Below are 8,240 nucleotides of genomic sequence, written 5' to 3'. Positions count from 1 at the left end.
CAGACACAGGAAATAAACATCTGATTATTAGAGAGAGAGAGAGAGAGAGAGAGAGAGAGAGAGAGAGAGAGAGAGAGAGAGAGAGAGAGAGAGAGAGAGAGAGAGAGAGAGAGAGAGAGAGAGAGAGAGAGAGAGAGAGAGAGAGAGAGAGAGACAGACAGACAGACAGACAGACAGACAGACAGACAGACAGACAGACAGACAGACAGACAGACAGACAGACAGACAGACAGACAGACAGACAGACAGACAGACAGACAGACAGACAGACAGACAGACAGACAGACAGACAGACAGACAGACAGACAGACAGACAGACAGACAGACAGACAGACAGACAGACAGACAGACAGACAGACAGACAGACAGACAGACAGACAGACAGACAGACAGACAGACAGACAGACAGACAGACAGACAGACAGACAGACAGACAGACAGACAGACAGACAGACAGACAGACAGACAGACAGACAGACAGACAGACAGACAGACAGACAGACAGACAGACAGACAGACAGACAGACAGACAGACAGACAGACAGACAGACAGACAGACAGACAGACAGACAGACAGACAGACAGACAGACAGACAGACAGACAGACAGACAGACAGACAGACAGACAGACAGACAGACAGACAGACAGACAGACAGACAGACAGACAGACAGACAGACAGACAGACAGACAGACAGACAGACAGACAGACAGACAGACAGACAGACAGACAGACAGACAGACAGACAGACAGACAGACAGACAGACAGACAGACAGACAGACAGACAGACAGACAGACAGACAGACAGACAGACAGACAGACAGACAGACAGACAGACAGACAGACAGACAGACAGACAGACAGACAGACAGACAGACAGACAGACAGACAGACAGACAGACAGACAGACAGACAGACAGACAGACAGACAGACAGACAGACAGACAGACAGACAGACAGACAGACAGACAGACAGACAGACAGACAGACAGACAGACAGACAGACAGACAGACAGACAGACAGACAGACAGACAGACAGACAGACAGACAGACAGACAGACAGACAGACAGACAGACAGACAGACAGACAGACAGACAGACAGACAGACAGACAGACAGACAGACAGACAGACAGACAGACAGACAGACAGACAGACAGACAGACAGACAGACAGACAGACAGACAGACAGACAGACAGACAGACAGACAGACAGACAGACAGACAGACAGACAGACAGACAGACAGACAGACAGACAGACAGACAGACAGACAGACAGACAGACAGACAGACAGACAGACAGACAGACAGACAGACAGACAGACAGACAGACAGACAGACAGACAGACAGACAGACAGACAGACAGACAGACAGACAGACAGACAGACAGACAGACAGACAGACAGACAGACAGACAGACAGACAGACAGACAGACAGACAGACAGACAGACAGACAGACAGACAGACAGACAGACAGACAGACAGACAGACAGACAGACAGACAGACAGACAGACAGACAGACAGACAGACAGACAGACAGACAGACAGACAGACAGACAGACAGACAGACAGACAGACAGACAGACAGACAGACAGACAGACAGACAGACAGACAGACAGACAGACAGACAGTTAGTTAGATCTCATTTCATGCTTTTCTCTATCTGACTCTCTGCTCATCGCTTTATCCTCTCCCTCCATCTCTCTTATTTTAATAAGAGAGATCAAATATTTTACCCCTCTTCTCTATTTCTCCCTCCAGGCACTGAAGAACAAACAAATTGTAGTCTGATGGTTGACAGGCCTATCCTTTCTGCTAAACCCAGGAAGGGGGAGATGTTTTATTTAGCTATCAAATATAAATGGTTGCAGCCACTATAAAGGGCTGTCACTGTACATTGCCAGACATGGTGGATCTGGTCTCGGACAAGATCAGACAAGCACAGGAAAGGACAACAAAACTGTATAAACAGTAAATACAGCACTGTAAAACTAGTCTGGTTTGATTACAATGACACACATGTCAATTCACTGCAAGATATTCCAAATGTCCCAATATTGTGTTCAAGTTCATTAATGAAATTAGAAAACCTGTTATCTTTGAGGCTGCCCATTTGCTTTGTATAATTATTGTCACTTGTTTTACATGCAAACTTATGAAATATCAGCCTTTGGTGGAACCTATTATGGCCTTGGGATATAACTGTCAACTTATCAACTTATCATTCTTGTGTTTGGGACTCTGGGCCACGTTCACAAACTTGTGCTCCATGGCCTGGGAGGATTGCAAAAGACAAATGCAATGAAGTTGGATAAATACTGTTCTGTCTCAGCTATCATGGGCAGAATGTCTAATTATCTGGAGATGGCAATTTTTCATACTTGAGAATCTAATAGGGGAGGGAAAAAAAAGTTAAATAAAACCATCTGTCAATTTTCTGACATTCAAATGTGTGTCTATGTGTGCGGACAATCTCTCTTTGCAATATTGTTTGTTTGTTTGTTTGTTTGTTTGATTGATTGATTGATTGATTGATTGATTGATTGAGTACATTATTAACAGTTTGCAAATAGTACAGTGGTACGATTTTACAATTATGCTAAAAGGATAACACAAAAAGCCCTAGAGCCTTGTTTCCATTGTGGTTCTGTGTATTAAATTCTTCCAGTGTCGATTAAAGTACGTGAAGGCATCTTTTATTTCCATTCGTGTACTTATAAATCAGTACAAACACATGTTAATGTGATTTCACGGGTGTACTTCTGTATGTGTTTTCTTGCGTGTTGCTATCAGGGACTATTTATACCTTGCACAGTCACAGCAACAGAGCAAAGACACCCATCAACCTCCAAACTAGTGCTAGAGATAGTGACAGAGAGGAGAGACACACACATGGTGGTTAAAGTGTGTGTGTGTGTGTGTGTGTGTGTGTGTGTGTGTGTGTGTGTGTGTGTGTGTGTGTGTGTGTGTGTGTGTGTGTGTGTGCACATGCGCACTTGCGCAGGCACTCTTGACAAGTGATAATACAATAATCTGAGAACAGATAGAGAGGCAACAGGTGATGACAGAAACACAAGAGAGACAATATGGAGTGGTAGACTAGACTTTCAAGCCAAGGACTCTTTCTGTTTTGACCTTGTATATCTCGTTCCTGAAGGTAGCAACCTATATTCTCCATATAACACATGGCTAGTGTTTGAGGTGATATTCCTTGCTAACCTTAGGATGCTGCCTGTTATCATACGTGGATGTATAAAGTTTCTGAAGTGAGTCTGCAGTTCTGATTGCAATGGGAAGTGCATTCCATAGTTTTGGAGCCAGAAGGGAAAAGGGTTTGGGACGTGTGACGAGTGTTGTCCCGGCGTTTTTAGTAATGTTCTTCCAGCTTCCAGCTTTTTAGTAATGTTCTTCCAGCTTTCCATGACTTGTTTTCACTTAAGTGATTTCTAACTTTGTCATTCTTTAACTTCTGGGTCCTCGGGTATTGCATGTCAAATTGATTCTGTTGCAGCAAAAGGTCATCACAAGAACACTCCTCACAATGCAGGTTATCATTCTGTGTACACACACACACGCACGCACGCACGCACGCACTCACACACACACACACACACACACACACACACACACACACACACACACACACACACACACACACACACACACACACGCGCACACACACACCTCTATTGGTGCTATTCACTGTGTTTGTCCCTAAACAGACGCTAAAGGGCTGAGAACAGGTTAGCTTACACAGCAACAGGGTGTAATCCAATCAGTTAGTAGGAACCTGTGAAGGACACCACACACACACACACACACACACACACACACACACACACACACACACACACACACACACACACACACACACACACACACACACACACACACAGGGTGGAAGGAAAGTATTTACAGCGCTTCAAGGTAGCAAACACGTTTGTTGTCTACATCTTACTTTGATCTTATCTTAATACTACTTCAATAGGGACTGGTTTCTCAAACTCTCTACAGATTGGTGCAATGGATGGCCGGCCCCCATGACAGCATTGTTATCAAGTCATGGGACTTATTGACCACTTAAGCCCTATACGTACATTGTATGATGAATAGCCAAAATACCTGATCTACAAGCTTACAACGCATCACATTGTGACCCGCCTATGGCATGCCCAAAAAAGAACACTAAACCAAAATAGGGATAGGGATAGTGATTACGGCTTGATTGTAGGAAACCTACAATCAAACCTATTATTAATATTTGTATATAAAAAATGTATACCACGATTTTTGTAACCCATGTTTTTCTAGTCTAGTAGTGTAATTATGGGCGCTACACTCCCTCTGCCAACCTGGGGAGAGCAACGGACTGACTTCATGCTGCCTTCTATTCATGAGGAGTCCCTGACAGGGGAGTTTCCCTGGTTGGACGTAGCACGTGGAAGTAACGTTATTCGAGCCAGTTCCTTTCCCCTCCATCAGGTTCCCCAGCTGGCCAGGGGGAGGCGATTTAGAGACCAGGATTACTGCATTTCTTACCTACCCTAGGGGACACGGGGAGAACATGTAAACTCCACACAGAAAGGCCTTTCTGCCAACCTGGGGTATGGGCGCTGATGATGCGGACTGCGGAGGAGGGAACACGCCCCCAGGACCTTCTAGCTGTGATGGCGAGACTGTTTGTTTTAAAGGTTTTATTTAAAGTATGAATATTACCCACTAGCTACAGTACTCATAATAAGGCTGGGCACTGCCTTGGAGTGAACTATGGTGTTACTAAGCAGCTGAGTCAACACATTGCTCCATACCGCCTCTGTTGAATCAACGAGACGAGAGAATTCTCTCCTGCTGATTGACTCCGACTGTAGTGAACCACCCAGCATGCAACAGCAAAACAGAGTTGTTCACCATGTCAGTAACAGTTTGATAACTGAACCGAGACTGAAATTCTGTGCTTGATATATGATTGAGTAAATCAAATCAACGTTTTAAATGTGCTAGTGCTGACCTCTTTACAGTATATTAATTCCACTATTCCATTATGTGAGTGTTTCAAAAGCACAGGCAGGTGGCGTGTGAAGTTTTGACCAGCCACTATGGCTATTGTATTCATACTGAATGTGGAGAATCTTAGTGTCAGACTGCTTGCAATATTGTGTATTCATGTTGCTGGAAGATGATCACAGACCCTCAAATAACAGGAGACAATAAGGCTACTGTAATTCACACCTCCCATGTGTGAGAAATTATATTAGTAGTACAGTATGTGAGTAGAGAGAAATCGTTGCAAGTCTTCTGCATTGGGTGCCCCTAATAATTTACTGGCACTCCCTGATTATTTATGCAATCATTATGTCTGCACATAATCTATCTACATGTTGGCCAAAACCGATTAAATAACCAATACATCTTGAGTCCAGACTCCAGAGTGATGTCTTCTATTATGATGAGAAGATGTGAGGCAAGGCTACATGCATGGTGGCATCAATTCAGGTTCATTATCTGTTACAAGAAAGATTACTCTATTGCTCTTTTGTGTGAGATGACGAAGAGTCTAGATTCTGAGCAGGGACCTATAACCAGAATATTTCTGCAGACAGTGGTCAGCTGTAGACTGATATATGGTGCTATAGGTTGAACACCCAGATGTCTGTTTACTTTGTAGAGTTAACTGTGCCAAGGGAACACATTCAATGACAGTGTGTATACAAGGAAGAACCTTTCATACATTGAACTTGCAGGCCAAGGGCAAAACAGCAAAGCTTTAAAGTGTACTAAAGCATAAGAAAACATGATGAACTATGAACAGTAAATGAAAGGTATAAGCTTTTATACACTAGCAGCCAAGGCTGCAAATTGAACTGTGAGCTCTTGTTTTCTCGAATAAGAAAAACACCTGAACACACACACACACACACACACACACACACACACACACACACACACACACACACACACACACACACACACACACACCCTCCTCTCTGCCCTCTTTCTAACCTCAGGTCGTGTGGTAATGATTGTTTTTGATTGATTGAAAGTCAATACGTAAACTGTTACTTTGTGGACGAACCATGATAAAGCTCTAACAGGGCCCACCATTTTCAATTCATCAGAAATTGTGTGATGGAACCTCGTGGCTGGCCGATCGGCAGTGGTACACTCGGTATCTGGTGGGTTTTCATCTCTAAATATACTACAAAATATTCAACTAAATATACTACAAATATTTCAACATGAAGGCTGACCTTAAACGGAGAAATGGATAGCCTGCCGTAGTTTGTTTGAGCTATTATACTGTACTTAATGTTAACTTTATGCAGTAGCCTATGTGGTTATGTGGTGTACTGCAGGTCGACAGTGCAGTGCTATAGGTAAGAAGTTAAAGCTGGGAGTTGGAACAGATTGACGGCAGAATGAAATACCTCTGGACGCGCACGCACGCACGCGCGCGCGCACGCACGCACGCACGCACGCACGCACGCACGCACACACACACACACACACACACACACACACACACACACACACACACACACACACACACACACACACACACACACACACACACACACACACACACACACACACACACACACACACACACACACACACACACACACACACACACACACACACACACACACACACACACAGCTAATACAATAGCATCCCATTATGCAGACATTTTCAACAAACCTTATGTGTACAAGCTCCTATTTACAAATATTATGTGCAAAGCCAACAGAAAATGACAATTATAGAGGTAAAATACATATACATTTAGATTACAGCTTCAGCAAAACAAGACAACAAACAACAAAGTAAATAGTTTGTTGTTTGAGGAAGAGGACATATTCATCATTAAAGTTTTGGCATAAAGTATCAAGCGTGTGTTGTAATATAATGTTGTTAATAATGTAAAAAACTAAGACATTCATTTTAATCATTTACATTGCTTAGGTTTTCAGTTGGTTAAATAGAAATGTATTCATATTAAAAACAAGTCATGTAAAAAACAAGAATGACTCAGTCATAACTACCAGGTGCAGAAATTAGCCGTTTATGAACATACAGTTACAGTATAATCAGTTTGTGTGCCTCTGCCCCAGCTCACAGATTCACAGACTATGGGTTTTATGGGTACGTCTCCCATTGGCTTAGAGGCAGCCTATAGAGAAGAGGCAGCCAATCATGAAAAAGTGTCCACTGCGGTCGCTACTAGGGGTAGTAGCAAATGTAGTCCAGGTGCTTTTCAGCACCTGCAATAATAATAATGCTGGTTGAATTACTTGATTCTTGAGTCTCTTGATATACCTTGCTTACTATTTTACAAATACATGCTGCTCTCTAGTGGATAAACAAGTGAACTGCAGTGGGGTCTGCTTTTATGAGCACTGAAAGCAGGGTTCTGACAACTACAACAATGCAGATGCTTTTCTTACCATTTCAATCTGTTAATTTGAGTGGATTCAGTTGGTTTTCTTTGGACTTTAAGAACATCTCCTATACATTTGGGGTGAATTTGGGGGTTTTCTAAATAAAAGATCCTGACTGTGCACCCAGTAGGGAAGTGACAGCCTCAATGGTGGCAGTCAATGAGATTAACAGAATTAATTTAACAAAAAAACATCATGCCCAAACATCCCTTCTATTTGAAACCACAGTCAGGAAATGATTGATCAATTCCTCATGGAATTCAGAACATATTTACAGACAGTGACATTTTTGAATGAGGTTAGCGATCTGACTGATCCACATCTGATGATTTCATTTACATCTACCATGCTCGCGTCAGATGAAATCACCAAAGTGGAACTGACAGGATTAAAAAACATATTAGTATCACAGTGCAAGGTCAGTGTGTTCCAGCCAAGCATAGCAAGCTTGAAGAAGTAATGACAAATATTTCCTGCCCAGTTTCATACTGTGGGCCCTCATTCATATCACCACGGTGTTGTGCACCAGAGATAGCAGATCTACATGCTCATGACACATCCCGGATGCAACGTGTTGTGAGCTTTTACTGCAGTGTAGATAGGCTATTTTAATCCATTTTACAACATTGTACGATGAACTATAAATCAGGCTTCAGGGCATGAGGCAGATGTTTCCTGTAGTCCCAGCCTCAGACAGAAATGTTAAAATGCCATCCACAGGCCTTATTGGTTCAATGAGTCAAAACAAAATAGGAAGGAGATTGTTTCATAATAAAACACAGTCATATCCGAGCA

Source organism: Protomyctophum bolini (genome assembly GCF_963924005.1).
Source record: "Protomyctophum bolini genome assembly, chromosome: 7".
NCBI classification, from domain to species: Eukaryota; Metazoa; Chordata; class Actinopteri; order Myctophiformes; family Myctophidae; genus Protomyctophum; species Protomyctophum bolini.
This window is presented reverse-complemented; position numbering follows the sequence as displayed.